A 19,066-nucleotide genomic window follows, 5' to 3' on the forward strand; every position below is an offset into this window, starting at 1 on the left:
TCCCTGACCTTGGTGAGGCAGCCTCTGTCCCTGGGACTTCCTGCAAACACCCCTAGCATTCCCTGGCACAGAGACATTAGGAAAACCCTCAGGGGACACGAGCTTAGGCATTCCGTTTGAACCCACGCGCTGCCGACAGTTGGTGGAACCTCCCCACGCTCAGGATTCCGGAACAATTGTCAGTGCGTGGGGGAGCTCGAGAGACAACTCCACGCAGCTCTCTTCAGTCACAGGTGTTCCCTGTTCGGGGAAGTCCGAGAAAAACATTCCCTGACTTTGGGGAGGCAGCCTCTGTCCGTGGGAATTCCTGCAAACTGCCCTAGCATTCCCTGGCACAGAGACATTAGGAAAACCCTCAGGGGAGACGAGCTTAGGCATTTCGTTAGAACCCACGCGATGCCGACCGTTGGTGGAACCTCCCACGCTCAGGATTCCGGAAGCATTGTCAGTGCGTGGGGGAGCTCTAGAGACAACTCCACGCAGCTCTCTTCAGTCACAGTTGTTCCCTGTTCGGGGAAGTCCGAGAAATACCTTCCCTGACCTTGGGGAGGCAGCCTCTGACCCTCGGAATTCCTGCAAACCCCCCTAGCCTTCCCTGGCAGAGAGACATTAGGAAAACCCTCAGGGGTGACGAACTTAGGCATTCTGTTACAACCTACGCACTGCTGACCGTTGGTGGAACCTCCCCACGCTCAGGATTCCGGAACCATTGTCAGTGCGTGGGGGAGCGCGAGAGACAACTCCACGAAGCTCTCTTCAGTCACCGGTGTTCCCTGTACGGGGAAGTCCGAGAAATACCTTCCCTGACCTTGGGGAGGCAGACTCTGTCCCTGGGAATTCCTGCAAACACCCCTAGAATTCCCTGGCACAGAGACATTAGGAAAACCCTCAGGAGAGGCGAGCTTAGGCATTCCGTTAGAACCCACGCGCTGCCGACCGTTGGTGGAACCTCCCCACGCTCAGGATTCCGGAAACATTGTCAGTGCGTGGGGGAGCTCGATAGACAACTCCACGTAGCTCTCTTCAGTCACCGGTGTTCCCTGTTCGGGGAAGTCCGAGAAATACCTTCCCTGACCTTGGGGAGGCAGCCTCTGTCCCTGGGAATTCCTACAAACCCCCGTAGAATTCCCTGGCAGAGAGACATTAGGAAAACCCTCAGGGGAGACGAGCTTAGGCATTCCGTTAGAACCTACGCGCTGACGACCGTTGGTGTAACCTCCCCACGCTCAGGATTCCGGAACTATTGTCAGTGCGTTTGGGAGCTCGAGAGACAACTCCACGAAGCTCTCTTCAGTCACAGGTGTTCCCTGTTCTGGGAAGTCCGAGAAATAACTTCCCTGACCTTGGTGAGGCAGCCTCTGTCCCTGGGACTTCCTGCAAACACCCCTAGCATTCCCTGGCACAGAGACATTAGGAAAACCCTCAGGGGACACGAGCTTAGGCATTCCGTTTGAACCCACGCGCTGCCGACAGTTGGTGGAACCTCCCCACGCTCAGGATTCCGGAACCATTGTCAGTGCGTGGGGGAGCTCGAGAGACAACTCCACGCAGCTCTCTTCAGTCACAGGTGTTCCCTGTTCGGGGAAGTCCGAGAAAAACATTCCCTGACTTTGGGGAGGCAGCCTCTGTCCGTGGGAATTCCTGCAAACTGCCCTAGCATTCCCTGGCACAGAGACATTAGGAAAACCTTCAGGAGAGATGAGCTTAGGCATTCCGTTAGAACCCACGCGCTGCCGACCGTTGTTGGAACTTCCCCACGCTCAGGATTCCGGAAAAATTGTCAGTGCGTGGGGGAGCTCGAGAGACAACTCCACGCAGCTCTCTTTAGTCACTGGTTTTCCCTGATGGGGCCAGTCCGAGAAATAGCTTCCCTGACCTTGGGGAGGCAGCCTCTGTCCCTGGGAGTTCCTGCAAACCCCCCTAGCATTCCCTGGCACAGAGACATTAGGAAAACCCTCAGGGGAAGCGAGCTTAGGCATTCCGTTAGAACCCACGCGATGCCGACCGTTGGTGGAACCTCTCCACGCTCAGGATTCCGGAACCATTGTCAGTGCGTGGGGGAGCTCGAGAGACAACTCCACGCAGCTCTCTTCAGTCACAGGTTTTCCCTGTTCGCGGAAGTCTGAGAAACACCATCCCTGACCTTGGGGAGGCAGCCTCTGTCCCTGGGAATTCCTGCAAACACCCCTAGCATTCCCTGGCACAGAGACATTAGGAAAACCCTCAGGGGAGTCGAGCTTTGGCATTCCGTTAGAATCCACGCGCTGCCGACGGTTGGTGGAACCTCCCCACGGTCAGGATTCCGGAACCATTGTCAGTGCGTGGGGGAGCTCAAGAGACAACTCCACGCAGCTCTCTTCAGTCACAGGTGTTCCCTGTTTGGGGAAGTCCGAGAAATACCTTCCCTGACATTGGGGAGGCAGCCTCTGTCCCTGGGAATTCCTGCAAACACCCCTAGCATTCCCTGGCACAGAGACATTAGGAAAACCCTCAGTGGAGGCGAGCTTAGGCATTCCGTTAGAACCCACGCGCTGCCGACCGTATGTGGAACCTCCCCACGCTCAGGATTCGGGCTCCATTGTCAGTGCGTGGGGGAGCTCGAGAGACAACTCCACGCAGCTCTCTTCAGTCACAGGTGTTCCCTGTTCGCGGAAGTCCGAGAAATACCTTCCATGACTTTGGGGAGGCAGCCTCTGTCCCTGGGAATTCCTGCAAACCTCCTTAGCATTCCCTGGCACAGAGACTTTAGGAAAACCCTCAGGGGAGACGACCTTAGTCATTCCGTAAGAACCCACGCGCTGCCGACCGTTGGTGGAACCTACACACGCTCAGGATTCTGGAACCATTGTCAGTGCGTGGGGGAGCTCGAGAGACAACTCCACGCAACTCTCTTCAGTCACAGGTGTTCCCTGTTCGGGGAAGTCCGAGAAATACCTTCCCTGACCTTGGGGAGGCAGCCTCTGTCCCTGGGATTTCCTGCAAAACCCTCTAGCATTCCCTGGCACAGAGACATTAGGAAAACCCTCAGAGGAGTCCAGCTTAGGCATTCCGTTAGAACCCACGCGCTGCCGACCGTTGGTGGAACCTCCCCACGCTCAGGATTCCGGAACCATTGTCAGTGCGTGGGGGAGCTCGAGAGACAACTCCACGCAGCTCTCTTCAGTCACAGGTGTTCTCTCTTCGGGGAAGTCCGAGAAACACCTTCCCTGAGCTTGCGGGGGCAGCCTCTGTCCCTGGGACTTCCTGCAAACCCCCCTAGCATTCCCTGGCACAGAGAGATTAGGAAAACCCTCAGGGTAGACGAGCTTATGCATTCTGTTAGAACCCACGAGCTGCCGACCGTTGCTGGAACCTCCCCACGCTCAGGATTCCGGAACCATTGTCAGTGCGTGGGGGAGCTCGAGAGAAAACTCCACGCAGCTCTCTTCAGTCACAGGTTTTCCCTGTTTGGGGAAGTCCGAGAAAAACCTTCCCTGACCTTGGGGAGGCAGACTCTGTCCCTGGGAATTCCTGCAAACACCCCTAGCATTCAATGGCACAGAGACATTAGGAAAACCCTCAGGGGAGACGAGCTTAGGCATTCCGTTAGAACCCACGCGCTGCCGACCGTTGGTGGAACCTCCCCACGCTCAGGATTCCGGAACCATTGTCAATGCGTGGGGGAGCTCGAGAGACAACTCCACGCAGCTCTCTTCAGTCACAGGTGTTCCCTGTCCGGGGAAGTCCGAGAAATACCTTCCCTGACCTTGGGGAGGCAGCCTCGGTCCCTGGGAATTCCTGCAAACCCCCCTAGCATTCCCTGGCACAGAGACATTAGGAAAAGCCTCAGGGGAGACGAGCTTAGGGATTCCGTTTTAACCCACGCGCTGCCGACAGTTGGTGGAACCTCCCCACGCTCAGGATTCCGGAAACATTGTCAGTGCGTGGGGGAGCTCGAGAGACAACTCCACGCAGCTCTCTTCATTCACAGGTTTTCCCTGTTCGCGGAAGTCCGAGAAATACCATCCCTGACCTTGGGGAGGCAGCCTCTGTCCCTGGGACTTCCTGCAAACACCCCTAGCATTCCCTGGCACAGAGACATTAGGAAAACCCTCAGGGGAGACGAGCTTTGGCATTCCGTTATAACCCATTCCCTGCCGACGGTTGGTGGAACCTCCGCACGCTCAGGATTCCGGAAAAATTGTCAGTGCGTGGGGGAGCTCGAGAGACAACTCCACGCAGCTCTCTTCAGTCACAGGTGTTCCCTGTTTGGGGAAGTCCGAAAAATACCTTCCCTGACATTGGGGAGGCAGCCTCTGTCCTTGGGAATTCCTGCAAACCCCCCTAGCATTCCCTGGCACAGAGACATTAGGAAAACCCTCAGGGGAGACGAGCTTAAGCATTCCGTTAGAACCCACGCGCTGCCGACCGTATGTGGAACCTCCCCACGCTCAGGATTCCGGAACCATTGTCAGTGCGTGGGGGAGCTCGAGAGACAACTCCACGAAGCTCTCTTCAGTCACAGGTGTTCCCTGTTCGCGGAAGTCCGAGAAATACCTTCCATGACTTGGGGAGGCAGCCTCTGTCCCTGGGAATCCCTGCAAACCTCCTTAGCATTCCCTGGCACAGAGACATTAGGAAAAGCCTCAGGGGAGACGACCTTAGGCATTCCGTTAAAACCCACGCGCTGCCGACCGTTGGTCGAACCTACACACGCTCAGGATTCCGGAACCATTTTCAGTGCGTGTGGGAGCTCGAGAGACAACTCCACGCAGCTCTCTTCAGTCACAGGTGTTCCCTGTTTGGGGAAGTCCGAGAAATACCTTCCCTGAACTTGGGGAGGCAGCCTCTGTCCCTGGGACTTCCTGCAAACCCCCCTAGCATTCCCTGGCACAGAGATATTAGGAAAATCCTCAGGGGAGACGAGCTTAGGCATTCCGTTAGAACCCACGCACTGCCGACCGTTGGTGGATCCTCCCCACGCTCAGGATTCCGGAACCATTGTCAGTGCGTGGGGGAGCTCGAGAGACAACTCCACGCAGCTCTCTTCAGTCACAGGTGTTCCCTGTTCGGGGAACTCCGAGAAAAACCTTCCCTGACCTTCGGGAGGCAGACTCTGTCCCTGGGACTTCCTGCAAACACCCCTAGCATTCAATGGCACAGAGACATTAGGAAAACCCTCAGGGGAGACGAGCTTAGGCATTCCGTTAGAACCCACGCGCTGCCGACCGTTGGTGGAAACTCCCCACGCTCAGGATTCCGGAACCATTGTCAATGCGTGGGGGAGCTCGAGAGACAACTCCACGCAGCTCTCTTCAGTCACAGGTGTTCCCTGTCCGGGGAAGTCCGAGAAATACCTTCCCTGACCTTGGGGAGGCAGCCTCTGTCCCTGGGACTTCCTGCAAACCCCCCTAGCATTCCCTGGCACAGAGACATTAGGAAAACCCTCAGGGGAGACGAGCTTAGGCATTCCGTTAGAACCCACGCGCTGCCGACCGTTGGTGGAACCTACCCACGCTCAGGATTCCGGAACCATTGTCAGTGCGTGGGGGAGCTTGAGAGACAACTCCACGCATCTCTCTTCAGTCACAGGTGTTCCCTGTTTGGGGAAGTCCGAGAAATACCTTCCCTGACCTTGGGGAGGCAGCCTCTGTCCCTGGGACTTCCTGCAAACCCCCCTAGCATTCCCTGGCACAGAGACATTAGGAAAACCCTCAGGGGAGACGAGCTTAGGGATTCCGTTTTAACCCACGCGCTGCCGACAGTTGGTGGAACCTCCCCACGCTCAGGATTCCGGAAACATTGTCAGTGCGTGGGGGAGCTCGAGAGACAACTCCACGCAGCTCTCTTCATTCACAGGTTTTCCCTGTTCGCGGAAGTCCGAGAAATACCATCCCTGACCTTGGGGAGGCAGCCTCTGTCCCTGGGACTTCCTGCAAACACCCCTAGCATTCCCTGGCACAGAGACATTAGGAAAACCCTCAGGGGAGACGAGCTTTGGCATTCCGTTATAACCCATTCCCTGCCGACGGTTGGTGGAACCTCCGCACGCTCAGGATTCCGGAACCATTGTCAGTGCGTGGGGGAGCTCGAGAGAAAACTCCACGCAGCTCTCTTCAGTCACAGGTGTTCCCTGTTCGGGGAAGTCCGAGAAATACCTTCCCTAACCTTGGGGAGGCAGCCTCTGTCCCTGGGAATTCCTGCAAACACCCCTAGCATTCCCTGGCACAGAGATATTAGGAAAAGCCTCAGGGGAGACGAGCTTAGTCATTCCGTTAGAAACCACGCGCTGACGACCGTTGGTGGAACGTCCCCACGCTCAGGATTCCGGAAGCATTGTCAGTGCGTGGGGGAGCTCGAGAGACAACTCCAAGAAGCTCTCTTTAGTCACAGGTGTTCCCTGTTCGGGGAAGTCCGAGAAATACCTTCCCTGACCTTGGGGAGGCAGCCTCTGTCCCTGGGACTTCCTGCAAACCCCCCTAGCATTCCCTGGCACAGAGACATTAGGAAAACCCTCAGGGGAGGCGAGCTTAGGCATTCCGTTAGAACCCACGCGATGCCGACCGTTGGTGGAACCTCCCAACGCTCAGGATTCCGGAACCATTGTCAGTGCGAGGGGAGCTCGAGAGAGAACTACACGCAGCTATCTTCAGTCACAGGTGTTCCCTGTACGGGGAAGTCCGAGAAATAGCTTCCCTGACCTTGGGGAGGCAGCCTCTGTCCCTGGGACTTCCTGCAAACCCCCCTAGCATTCCCTGGCACAGAGACATTAGGAAAACCCTCAGGGGAGACGATCTTAGGGATTCCGTTTGAACCCACGCGCTGCCGACCGTTGGTGGAACCTCCCCACGCTCAAGATTCCGGAAACATTGTCAGTGCGTGGGGGAGCTCGAGAGACAACTCCACGCAGCTCTCTTCAGTCACAGGTGTTCTCTCTTCGGGGAAGTCCGAGAAACACCTTCCCTGACCTTGCGGGGGCAGCCTCTGTCCCTGGGACTTCCTGCAAACCCCCCTAGCATTCCCTGGCACAGAGACATTAGGAAAACCCTCAGGGTAGACGAGCTTATGCATTCTGTTAGAACCCACGAGCTGCCGACCGTTGCTGGAACCTCCCCACGCTCAGGATTCCGGAACCATTGTCAGTGCGTGGGGGAGCTCGAGAGACAACTCCACGCAGCTCTCTTCAGTCACAGGTTTTCCCTATTTGGGGAAGTCCGAGAAAACCCTTCCCTGAACTTGGGGAGGCAGACTCTGTCCCTGGGACTTCCTGCAAACACCCCTAGCATTCAATGGCACAGAGACATTAGGAAAACCCTCAGGGGAGACGAGCTTAGGCATTCCATTAGAACCCACGCGCTGCCGACCGTTGGTGGAACCTCCCCACGCTCAGGATTCCGGAACCATTGTCAATGCGTGGGGGAGCTCGAGAGACAACTCCACGCAGCTCTCTTCAGTCACAGGTGTTCCCTGTCCGGGGAAGTCCGAGAAATACCTTCCCTGACCTTGGGGAGGCAGCCTCTGTCCCTGGGACTTCCTGCAAACCCCCCTAGCATTCCCTGGCACAGAGACATTAGGAAAACCCTCAGGGTAGACGAGCTTAGGCATTCCGTTAGAACCCACGCGCTGCCGACCGTTGGTGGAACCTACCCACGCTCAGGATTCCGGAACCATTGTCAGTGCGTGGGGGAGCTTGAGAGACAACTCCACGCAGCTCTCTTCAGTCACAGGTGTTCCCTGTTTGGGGAAGTCCGAGAAATACCTTCCCTGACCTTGGGGAGGCAGCCTCTGTCCCTGGGACTTCCTGCAAACCTCCCTAGCATTCCCTGGCACAGAGACATTAGGAAAACCCTCAGGGGAGACGAGCTTAGGGATTCCGTTTTAACCCACGCGCTGCCGACAGTTGGTGGAACCTCCCCACGCTCAGGATTCCGGAAACATTGTCAGTGCGTGGGGGAGCTCGAGAGACAACTCCACGCAGCTCTCTTCATTCACAGGTTTTCCCTGTTCGCAGAAGTCCGAGAAATACCATCCCTGACCTTGGGGAGGCAGCCTCTGTCCCTGGGACTTCCTGCAAACACCCCTAGCATTCCCTGGCACAGAGACATTAGGAAAACCCTCAGGGGAGACAAGCTTTGGCATTCTGTTATAACCCATTCCCTGCCGACGGTTGGTGGAACCTCCGCATGCTCAGGATTCCGGAAAAATTGTCAGTGCGTGGGGGAGCTCGAGAGACAACTCCACGCAGCTCTCTTCAGTCACAGGTGTTCCCTGTTTGGGGAAGTCCGAAAAATACCTTCCCTGACATTGGGGAGGCAGCCTCTGTCCTTGGGACTTCCTGCAAACCACCCTAGCATTCCCTGGCACAGAGACATTAGGAAAACCCTCAGGGGAGACGAGCTTAAGCATTCCGTTAGAACCCACGCGCTGCCGACCGTATGTGGAACCTCCCCACGCTCAGGATTCCGGAACCATTGTCAGTGCGTGGGGGAGCTCGAGAGACAACTCCACGCAGCTCTCTTCAGTCACAGGTGTTCCCTGTTTGGGGAAGTCCGAGAAATACCTTCCCTGACCTTGGGGAGGCAGCCTCTGTCCCTGGGACTTCCTGCAAACCCCCCTATCATTCCCTGGCACAGAGACATTAGGAAAACCCTCAGGGGAGACGAGCTTAGGCTCTCCGTTAGAACCAATGCGCTGCCGACCGTTGGTGGAACCTCCCCACACTCAGGATTCCGGAACCATTGTCAGTGCGTGGGGGAGCTCGAGAGACAACTCGACGCAGCTCTCTTCAGTCACAGGTGTTCCCTGTCCGGGGAAGTCCGAGAAACACCTTCCCTGTCCTTGCGGGGGCAGCCTCTGTCCCTGGGAATTCCTGCAAACCCCCCTAGCATTCCCTGGCAGAGAGACATTAGGAAAACCCTTAGGGTAGACGAGCTTAGGCATTCCGTTAGAACCCACGCGCTGCCGACCGTTGGTGGAACCTCCCCACGCTCAGGATTCCGGAACCATTGTCAGTGCGTGGGGGAGCTCGAGAGACAACTCCACGCAGCTCTCTTCAGTCACAGGTTTTCCCTGTTTGGGGAAGTCCGAGAAAAACCTTCCCTGACCTTGGGGAGGCAGCCTCTGTCCCTGGGACTTCCTGCAAACACCCCTAGCATTCCCTGGCACAGAGATATTAGGAAAACCATCAGGGTAGACGAGCTTAGGCATTCCGTTATAACCCACGCGCTGCCGACCGTTGGTGGAACCTACCCACGCTCAGGATTCCGGAACCATTGTCAGTGCGTGGGGGAGCTCGAGAGACAACTCCACGCAGCTCTCTTCAGTCACAGGTGTTCGCTGAACGGGGAAGTCTTAGAAATACCTTCCCTGACCTTGGGGAGGTAGCCTCTGTCCCTGGGAATTCCTGCAAACCCCCCTAGCATTCCCTGGCACAGAGACATTAGGAAATCCCTCAGGGGAGACGAGCTTAGGCTTTCCTTTAGAACCCACGCGCTGCCGACCGTTGGTGGAACCTCCCCACGCTCAGGATTCCGGAACCATTGTCAGTGCGTGGGGGAGCTCGAGAGACAACTCCACGCAGCTCTCTTCAGTCACAGGTGTTCCCTGTTCGGGGTAGTCTTAGAAATAACTTCCCTGAACTTGGGGAGGCAGCCTCTGTCCCTGGGAATTCCTGCAAACCCCCCTAGCATTCCCTGGCACAGAGACATTAGGAAATCCACCAGGGGAGACGAGCTTAGGCATTCCGTTAGAACCCACGCGCTGCCGACCGTTGGTGGAACCTCCCCACGCTCAGGATTCCGGAACCATTGTCAGTGCGTGTGGGAGCTCGAGAGACAACTCCACGCAGCTCTCTTCAGTCATAGGTGTTCCCTGTTCGCGGAAGTCCGAGAAATACCTTCCCTGACCTTTGGGAGGCAGCCTCTGTCCCTCTGACTTCCTACAACACCCCTAGCATTCCCTGGCACAGAGACATTAGGATTACCCTCAGGGGAGACGAGCTTAGGCATTCCATTAGAACCCACGCGCTGCCGACCGTTGGTGGAACCTCCCCACGCTCAGGATTCCGGAACCATTGTCACTGCGTGGGGGAGCTCTAGAGACAACTCCACGCAGCTCTCTTCAGTCACAGGTGTTCCCTGTTCGGGGAAGTCCGAGAAATACCTTCCCTGACCTTGGGGAGGCAGCCTCTGTCCCTGGGACTTCCTGCAAACCCCCCTAGCATTCCCTGGCACAGAGACATTAGGAAAACCCTCAGGGGAGACGAGCTTAGGCATTCCGTTAGAACCTACGCGCTGCCGACCGTTGGTGGAACCTCCCCACGCTCAGGATTCCGGAACCATTGTCAGTGCGTTGGGGAGCTCGGGAGACAACTCCACGAAGCTCTCTTTAGTCACAAGTGTTCCCTGTTCGGGGAAGTCCGAGAAATAACTTCCCTGAACTTGGGGAGGCAGCCTCTGTCCCTGGGACTTCCTGCAAACACCCCTAGCATTCCCTGGCACAGAGACATTAGGAAAACACTCAGGGGAGACGAGCTTATGCATTCCGTTAGAAACCACGCGCTGACGACAGTTGGTGGAACCTCCCCACGCTCAGGATTCCGGAACCATTGTCAGTGCGTGGGGAAGCTCGAGAGACAACTCCACGCGGCTCTCTTCAGTCACAGGTGTTCCCTGTTCGGGGAAGTCCGAGAAATAACTTCCCTGACCTTGGGGAGGCAGCCTCGGTCCCTGGGACTTCCTGCAAATCCCCCAAGCATTAACTGGCACAGAGACATTAGGAAAACCCTCAGGGGAGACGAGCTTAGGCATTCCGTTAGAACCCACGCGCTGCCTACCGTTGTTGGAACCTCCCCACGCTCAGGATTCCGGAATCATTGTCAGGGCGTGAGGGAGCTCGAGAGACAACTCCACGGAGCGCTCTTCAGTCACAGGTGTTCCCTGTTCGGGGAAGTTCGAGAAATACCTTCCCTGACCTTGGGGAGGTAGCCTCTGTCCCTGGGACTTCCTGCTAAAACCCCTAGCATTCCCTGGCACAGAGACATTAGGAAAACCCTCAGGGGAGATGAGCTTAGGCATTCCGTTAGAACCCACGCGCTGCCGACCGTTGGTGGAACCTCCCAAAGCTCAGGATTCCGGAAACATTGTCAGTGCGTGGGGGAGCTCGAGAGACAACTCCACGCAGCTCTCTTCAGTCACAGGTGTTCCCTGTTCGGGGAAGTCCGAGAAATACCTTCCCTGACCTTGGGGAGGCAGCCTCTGTCCCTGGGAATTCCTGCAAACCCCCCTAGCATTCCCTGGCACAGAGACATTAGGAAAACCCTCAGGGGAGACGAGCTTAGGCATTCCGTTATAACCCACGCGCTGCCGACCGTTGGTGGAACCTCCCCAGGCTCAGGATTCCGGAACCATTGTCAGTGCGTGGGGGAGCTCGAGAGACAACTCCACGAAGCTCTCTTCAGTCACAGGTGTTCCCTGTTCGGGGAAGTCCGAGAAATACCTTCCCTGACCTTGGGGAGGCAGCCTCTGTCCCTGGGACTTCCTGCTAAACCCCCTAGCATTCCCTGGCACAGAGACATTAGGAAAATCCTCAGGGGAGACGAGCTTAGGCATTCCGTTAGAAACCACGCGCTGCCGACCGTTGGTGGAACCTCCCCACGCTCACGATTCCGAAACCATTGTCAGTGCGTGGGGGAGCTCGAGAGACAACTCCACGCAGCTCTCTTCAGTCACAGGTGTTTCCTGTTTGGGGAAGTCCGAGAAATACCTTCCCTGACCTTGGGGAGGCAGCCTCTGTCACTGGGACATCCTGCAAATCCCCCTAGCATTCCCTGGCACAGAGACATTAGGAAAACCCTCAGGGGAGACAAGCTTAGGCATTCCGTTAGAACCTACGTCCTGCCGATCGTTGCTGGAACCTCCCCACGCTCAGGATTCCGGAACCATTGTCAGTGCGTGGGGGAGCTCGAGAGACAACTTCACGCATCTCTCTTCAGTCACAGGTTTTCCCTGTTCGCGGAAGTCCGAGAAATACCATCCCTGACCTTGGGGAGGCAGCCTCTGTCCCTGGGACTTCCTGCAAACACCCCTAGCATTCCCTGGCACAGAGACATTAGGAAAACCCTCAGGGGAGACGAGCTTAGGCATTCCGTTATAACCCACGCGCTGCCGACCGTTTGTGGAACCTCCCCACGCTCAGGATTCCGGAAACATTGTCAGTGCGTGAGGGAGCTCGAGAGACAACTCCACGGAGCGCTCTTCAGTCACAGGTGTTCAGTGTTCGGGGAAGTCCGAGAAATACCTTCCCTGACCTTGGGGAGGCAGCCTCTGTCCCTGCGACTTCCTGCAAACCCCACTAGCATTCCCTGGCACAGAGACATTAGGAAAACCCTCAGGGGAGTCGAACTTAGGCATTCCGTTAGAACCCACGTGATGCCGACCGTTGGTGGAACCTCCCCACGCTCAGGATTCCGGAACCATTGTCAGTGCGTGGGGGAGCTCGAGAGACAACTCCACGCAACTCTCTTCAGTCACAGGTGTTCCCTGTTCGGGGAAGTCCGAGAAATACCTTCCCTGACCTTGGGGAGGCAGCCTCTGTCCATGGGAATTCCTGCAAACCCCCTAGCATTCCCTGGCACAGAGAAATTAGGAAAACCCTCATGGGAGACAAGCTTAGGCATTCCGTTAGAACCCATGCGCTGCCGACCGTTGGTGGAACCTCCCAACGCTCAGGATTCCGGAAACATTGTCAGTGCGTGGGGGAGCTCGAGAGACAACTCCATGCAGCTCTCTTCAGTCACAGGTGTTCCCTGTTTGGGAAGTCCGAGAAATACGTTCCCTGACCTTGGGGAGGCAGCCTCTGTCCCTGGGACTTCCTGCAAACACCCCTAGCATTCCCTGGCACAGAGACATTAGGAAAACCCTCAGGGGAGACAAGCTTAGGCATTCCGTTAGAACCTACGCACTGCCGACCGTTGCTGGAACCTCCCCACGCTTAGGATTCCGAAACCATTTTCAGTGTGTGGGGGAGCTCGAGAGACAACTCCACGAAGCTCTCTTCAGTCACAGGTGTTCCCTGTTCGGGGAAGTCCGAGAAATACCTTCCCTGACCTTGTGGAGGCAGCCTCTGTCCCTGGGACTTCCTGCAAACACCCCTAGCATTCCCTGGCACAGAGACATTAGGAAAACCCTCAGGGGAGACGAGCTTTGGCATTCCGTTATAACCCATGCGCTGCCGACGGTTGGTGGAACGTCCCCACGCTCAGGATTCCGGAAAAATTGTCAGTGAGTGGGGGAGATCGAGAGACAACTTCACGCAGCTCTCTTCAGTCACAGGTGTTCCCTATTCGGGGAAGACCGGGAAATAACTTCCCAGACCTTGGGGAGGCAGCCTCTGTCCCTGGGACTTCCTGCTAAACCTCCTAGCATTCCCTGGCACAGAGACATTAGGAAAACCCTCAGGGGAGACGAGCTTAGGCATTCCGTTAGAAACCACGCGCTGCCGACCGTTGGTGGAACCTCCCCACGCTCAGGATTCCGGAACCATTGTCAGTGCGTGGGGGAGCTCGAGAGACAACTCCACGCAGCTCTCTTCAGTCACAGGTGTTCCCTGTTCGGGGAAGTCTTAGAAATACCTTCCCTGACCTTGGGGAGGCAGCCTCTGTCACTGGGACATCCTGTACACACCCCTAGCTTTCCCTGGCACAGAGACATTAGGAAAACACTCAGGGGAGACAAGCTTAGGCATTCCGTTAGAACCCACGCGCTGCCAACGGTTGGTGGAACCTCCCCACGCTCAGGATTCCGGAAAAATTGTCAGTGAGTGGGGGAGCTCGAGAGACAACTCCACGCAGCTCTCTTCAGTCACAGGTGTTCCCTATTCGGGGAAGACCGAGAAATAACTTCCCTGACCTTGCGGAGGCAGCCTCTGTCCCTGGGACTTCCTGCTAAACCCCCTAGCATTCCCTGGCACAGAGACACTAGGAAAACCCTCAGGGGAGACGAGCTTAGGCATTCCGTTAGTACCCACGCGCTGCCGACCGTTGGTGAAAACTCCCCACGCTTAGCATTCCAGAACCATTGTCAGTGCGTGGGGGAGCTTCAGAGACAACTCCACGCAGCTCTCTTCAGTCACAGGTGTTCCCTGTTCGCGGAAGTCTGAGAAAAACCTTCCCTGACCTTTGGGAGGCAGCCTCTGTCCCTCTGAATTCCTGCAACCCCCCTAGTATTCCTTGGCACAGAGAAATTAGGAAAATCCTCAGGGGAGACGAGCTTAGGCATTCCATTAGAACCCATGCACTGCCGACAGTTGGTGGAACCTCCCCACGCTCAGGATTCCGGAAAAATTGTCAGTGTGTGGGGGAGCTCGAGAGACAACTCCACGCAGCTCTCTTCAGTCACAGGTGTTCAATGTTCGGGGAAGTCTTAGAAATACTTTCCCTGACCTTGGGGAGGCAGAATCTTTCCCTGGGAATTCCTGGAAACACCCCTAGCATTGCCTGGCACAGAGACATTAGGAAAACCCTCAGGGGAGACGAGCTTAGGCATTCCGTTAGAACCCACGCGCTGCCGACCGTTGGTGGAACCTCCCCACGCTCAGGATTCCGGAACCATTGTCAGTGCGTGGGGGAGCTCGAGAGACAACTCCACGCGGCTCTCTTCATTCACAGGTGTTCCCTGTTCGGGGAAGTCCGAGAAATAACTTCCCTGACCTTGGGGAGGCAGCCTCTGTCCCTGGGACTTCCTGCAATCCCCCTAGCATTAACTGGCACAGAGATATTAGGAAAACCCTCAGGGGAGACGAGCTTAGGCATTCCGTTAGAACCCACGCGCTGCCGACCGTTGTTGGAACCTCCCCACGCTCAGGATTCCGGAACCATTGTCAGTGCGTGAGGGAGCTCGAGAGACAATTCCACGGAGCGCTCTTCAGTCACAGGTGTTCCCTGTTCGGGGAAGTCCGAGAAATACCTTCCCTGACCTTGGGGAGGTAGCCTCTGTCCCTGGGACTTCCTGCTAAACCCCCTAGCATTCCCTGGCACAGAGACATTAGGAAAACTCTCAGGGGAGACTAGCTTAGGCATTCCGTTAGAACGCACGCGCTGCCGACCGTTGGTGGAACCTCCCCACGCTCAGGATTCCGGAACCATTGTCAGTGCGTGGGGGAGCTCGAGAAACAACTCCACGCAGCTCTCTTCAGACACAGGTGTTCCCTGTTTGGGGAAGTCCGAGAAATACTTTATCTGACCTTGGGGAGGCAGCCTCTGTCCCTGGGATTTCCTTCAAACCCCCCTAGCATTCCCTGGCACAGAGACATTAGGAAAACCCTCAGGTTAGACGAGCTTAGGCATTCCGTTATAACTCACGCGCTGCCGATGTTTGGTGGAACCTCCCCACGCTCAGGATTCCGGAACCATTGTCAGTGCGTGGGGGAGCTCGAGAGACAACTCCACGAAGCTCTCTTCATTCACAGGTGTTCCCTGTTCGGGGAAGTGCGAGAAATACCATCACTGAATTTGGGGAGGCAGCCTCTGTCCCTGGGAATTCCTGCAAACACCCCTAGCATTCCCTGGCACAGAGACATTAGGAAAAGCTTCAGGGGAGACGAGCTTAGGCATTCCGTTAGAACCCACGCGCTGCCGACCGTTGGTGGAACCTCCCCACGCTCAGGATTCCAGAATCATTGTCAGTGGGTGGGGGAGCTCGAGAGACAACTCAACACAGCTCTCTTCAGTCACAGGTGTTCCCTGTTCGGGGAAGTCCGAGAAATACCTTCCCTGACCTTGGGGAGGCAGCATTTGTCACTGGGACTTCCTGCAAACCCGCCTAGCATTCCCTGGCACAGAGACATTAGGAAAACCCTCAGGGGAGACGAGCTTAGGCATTCCGTTAGAACCCACGCGCTGCCGACCGTTGTTGGAACCTCCCCACGCTCAGGATTCCGGAACCATTGTCAGTGCGTGGGGGAGCTCGAGAGACAACTCCACGCAGCTCTCTTCAGTCACAGGTGTTCCCTGTTCGCTGAAGTCCGAGAAATACCTTCCCTGAACTTGGGGAGGCAGCCTCAGTCACTGGGACTTCCTGCAAACCCCCCTAGCATTCCCCGGCAGAGAGACATTAGGAAAACCCTCAGGGGAGACGAGCTTAGGCATTCCGTTAGAACCCAAGCGCTGCCGACCGTTGGTGGAACCTCCCCAGGCTCAGGATTCCGGAACCATTGTCAGTGCGTGAGGGAGCTCGAGAGACAACTCCACGCGGCTCTCTTCAGTCACAGGTGTTCCCTGATCGGGGAAGTCCGAGAAATAACTTCCCTGACCTTGGGGAGGCAGCCTCGGTCCCTGGGACTTCCTGCAATCCCCCTAGCATTAACTGGCACAGAGACATTAGGAAAACCCTCAGGGGAGACGAGCTTAGGCATTCCGTTAGAACCCACGCGCTACCGACCGTTGTTGGAACCTCCCCACGCTCAGGATTCCGGAACCATTGTCAGTGCATGAGGGAGCTCGAGAGACAACTCCACGCAGCTCTCTTCTGTCACAGGTGTTCCCTGTTCGCTGAAGTCCGAGAAATACCTTCCCTTAACTTGGGGAGGCAGCGTTTGTCACTGGGACTTCCTGCAAACCCCCCCAGCATTCCCTGGCAAAGAGACATTAGGAAAATCTTCAGGGGAGACGAGCTTAGGCATTCCGTTAGAACCCACGCGATGCCGACCGTTGGTGGAACCTCCCTACGCTCAGGATTCCGGAACCATTGTCAGTGCGTGGGGGAGCTCGAGAGACAACTCCACGCAGCTCTCTTCAGTCACAGGTGTTCCCTGTTCGGGGAAGTCCGAGAAATACCTTTCCTGACATTGGGGAGGCCGCCTCTGTCCCTGGGACTTCCTGCAAACCCCCCTAGCATTCCCTGGCACAGAGATATTAGGAAAATCCTCAGGGGAGACGAGCTTAGGCATTCCGTTAGGACCCAAGTGATGCCGACCGTTGGTGGAACCTCCCCACGCTCAGAATTCCGGAACCATTGTCAGTGCGTGGGGGAGATCGAGAGACAACTCCACGCAGCTCTCTTCAGTCACAGGTGTTCCCTATTCGGGGAAGTCCGAGAAATACCATCCCTGAACTTGGGGAGGCAGCCTCTGTCCCTGGGATTTCCTGCAAACCCCCCTAGCATTCCCTGGCACAGAGACATTAGGAAAACCCTCAGGGGAGACGAGCTTAGGCATTCCGTTAGAACCCACGTGCTGCCGACCGTTGGTTAAACCTCCCCACGCTCAGGATTCCGGTACCATTGTCACTGCGTGGGGGAGCTCGAGAGACAACTGCACGCAGCTCTCTTCAGTCACAGGTGTTCCCTGTTCGGGGAAGTCCGAGAAATATCTTCCCTGACCTTGGGGGGCAGCCTCTGTCCCTGGGAATTGCTGCAAACCCCCCTAGCATTCCCTGGCACAGAGACATTAGGAAAACCCTCAGGGGAGACGAGCTTAGGCATTCCGTTAGAATCCACGCGCTGTCGACCGTTGGTGGAACCTCCCCACGCTCAGGATTCCGGAACCATTGTCAGTGCGCGGGGGAGTTCGAGAGACAAATCCACGCAGCTCTCTTCAGTCACAGGTGTTCCCTGTACGGGGTAGTCCGAGAAATATCTTTCCTGAACTTGGGGAGGACGCCTTTGTCACTGGGACTCCCTGCAAACCCCCCTAGCATTCCCTGGCACAGTGAAATTAGGAAAACCCTCAGGGGAGACGAGCTTAGGCATTCCGTTATAACCCACGCGCTGCCGAACGTTGGTGTAACCTACCCACGCTCAGGATTCCGGAACAATTGTCAGTGCGTGGGGGAGCTCGAGAGACAACTCCACGCAGCTCTCTTCAGTCACAGGTGTTCCCTGTTCGGGGAAGTCCGAGAAATACCTTCCCTGACCTTGGGGAGGTAGCCTCTGTCCCTGGGACTTCCTGCAAACCCCCCTAGCATTCCCTGGCACAGAGATATTAGGAAAACCCTCAGGGGAGACAAGCTTAGGCATTCCGTTAGAACCCACGCGCTGCCGACCGTTGGTGGAACCTCCCCACGCTCATGATTCCGGAACCATTGTCAGTGCGTGGGGGAGCTCGAGAGACAACTCCACGCAGCTCTCTTCAGTCACAGGTGTTCCCTCTTCGGGGAAGACCGAGAAATACCTTCCCTGACCTTGGGGAGGCAGCCTCTGTCCCTGGGAATTCCTGAAAACCCCCCTAGCATTCCCTGGCACACAGACATTAGGAAAACCCTCAGGGGAGACGAGCTTAGGCATTCTGTTACAACCTACACACTGCCGACCGTTGGTGGAACCTCCCCACGCTCAGGATTCCGGAAAAATTGTCAGTGCGTGTGGGAGCTCGATAGACAAATCCACGAAGCTCTCTTCAGTCACAGGTGTTCCCTATTCGGGGAAGTCCGAGAAATACCATCCCTGAACTTGGGGAGGCAGCCTCTGTCCCTGGGATTTCCTGCAAACCCCCCTAGCATTCCCTGGCACAGAGACATTAGGAAAACCCTCAGGGGAGACGAGCTTAGGCATTCCGTTAGAACCCACGTGCTGCCGACCGTTGGTTAAACCTCCCCACGCTCAGGATTCCGGTACCATTGTCACTGCGTGGGGGAGCTCGAGAGACAACTCCACGCAGCTCTCTTCAGTCACAGGTGTTCCCTATTCGGGGAAGTCCGAGAAATACCATCCCTGAACTTGGGGAGGCAGCCTCTGTCCCTGGGATTTCCTGCAAACCCCCCTAGCATTCCCTGGCACAGAGACATTAGGAAAACCCTCAGGGGAGACGAGCTTAGGCATTCCGTTAGAACCCACGTGCTGCCGACCGTTGGTTAAACCTCCCCACGCTCAGGATTCCGGTACCATTGTCACTGCGTGGGGGAGCTCGAGAGACAACTCCACGCAGCTCTCTTCAGTCACAGGTGTTCCCTGTTCGGGGAAGTCCGAGAAATATCTTCCCTGACCTTGGGGGGCAGCCTCTGTCCCTGGGAATTGCTGCAAACCCCCCTAGCATTCCTTGGCACAGAGACATTAGGAAAACCCTCAGGGGAGACGAGCTTAGGCATTCCGTTAGA

This window comes from Vicugna pacos, unplaced genomic scaffold (assembly GCF_048564905.1).
Source record: "Vicugna pacos unplaced genomic scaffold, VicPac4 SAC-SAT, whole genome shotgun sequence".
NCBI classification, from domain to species: domain Eukaryota; kingdom Metazoa; phylum Chordata; class Mammalia; order Artiodactyla; family Camelidae; genus Vicugna; species Vicugna pacos.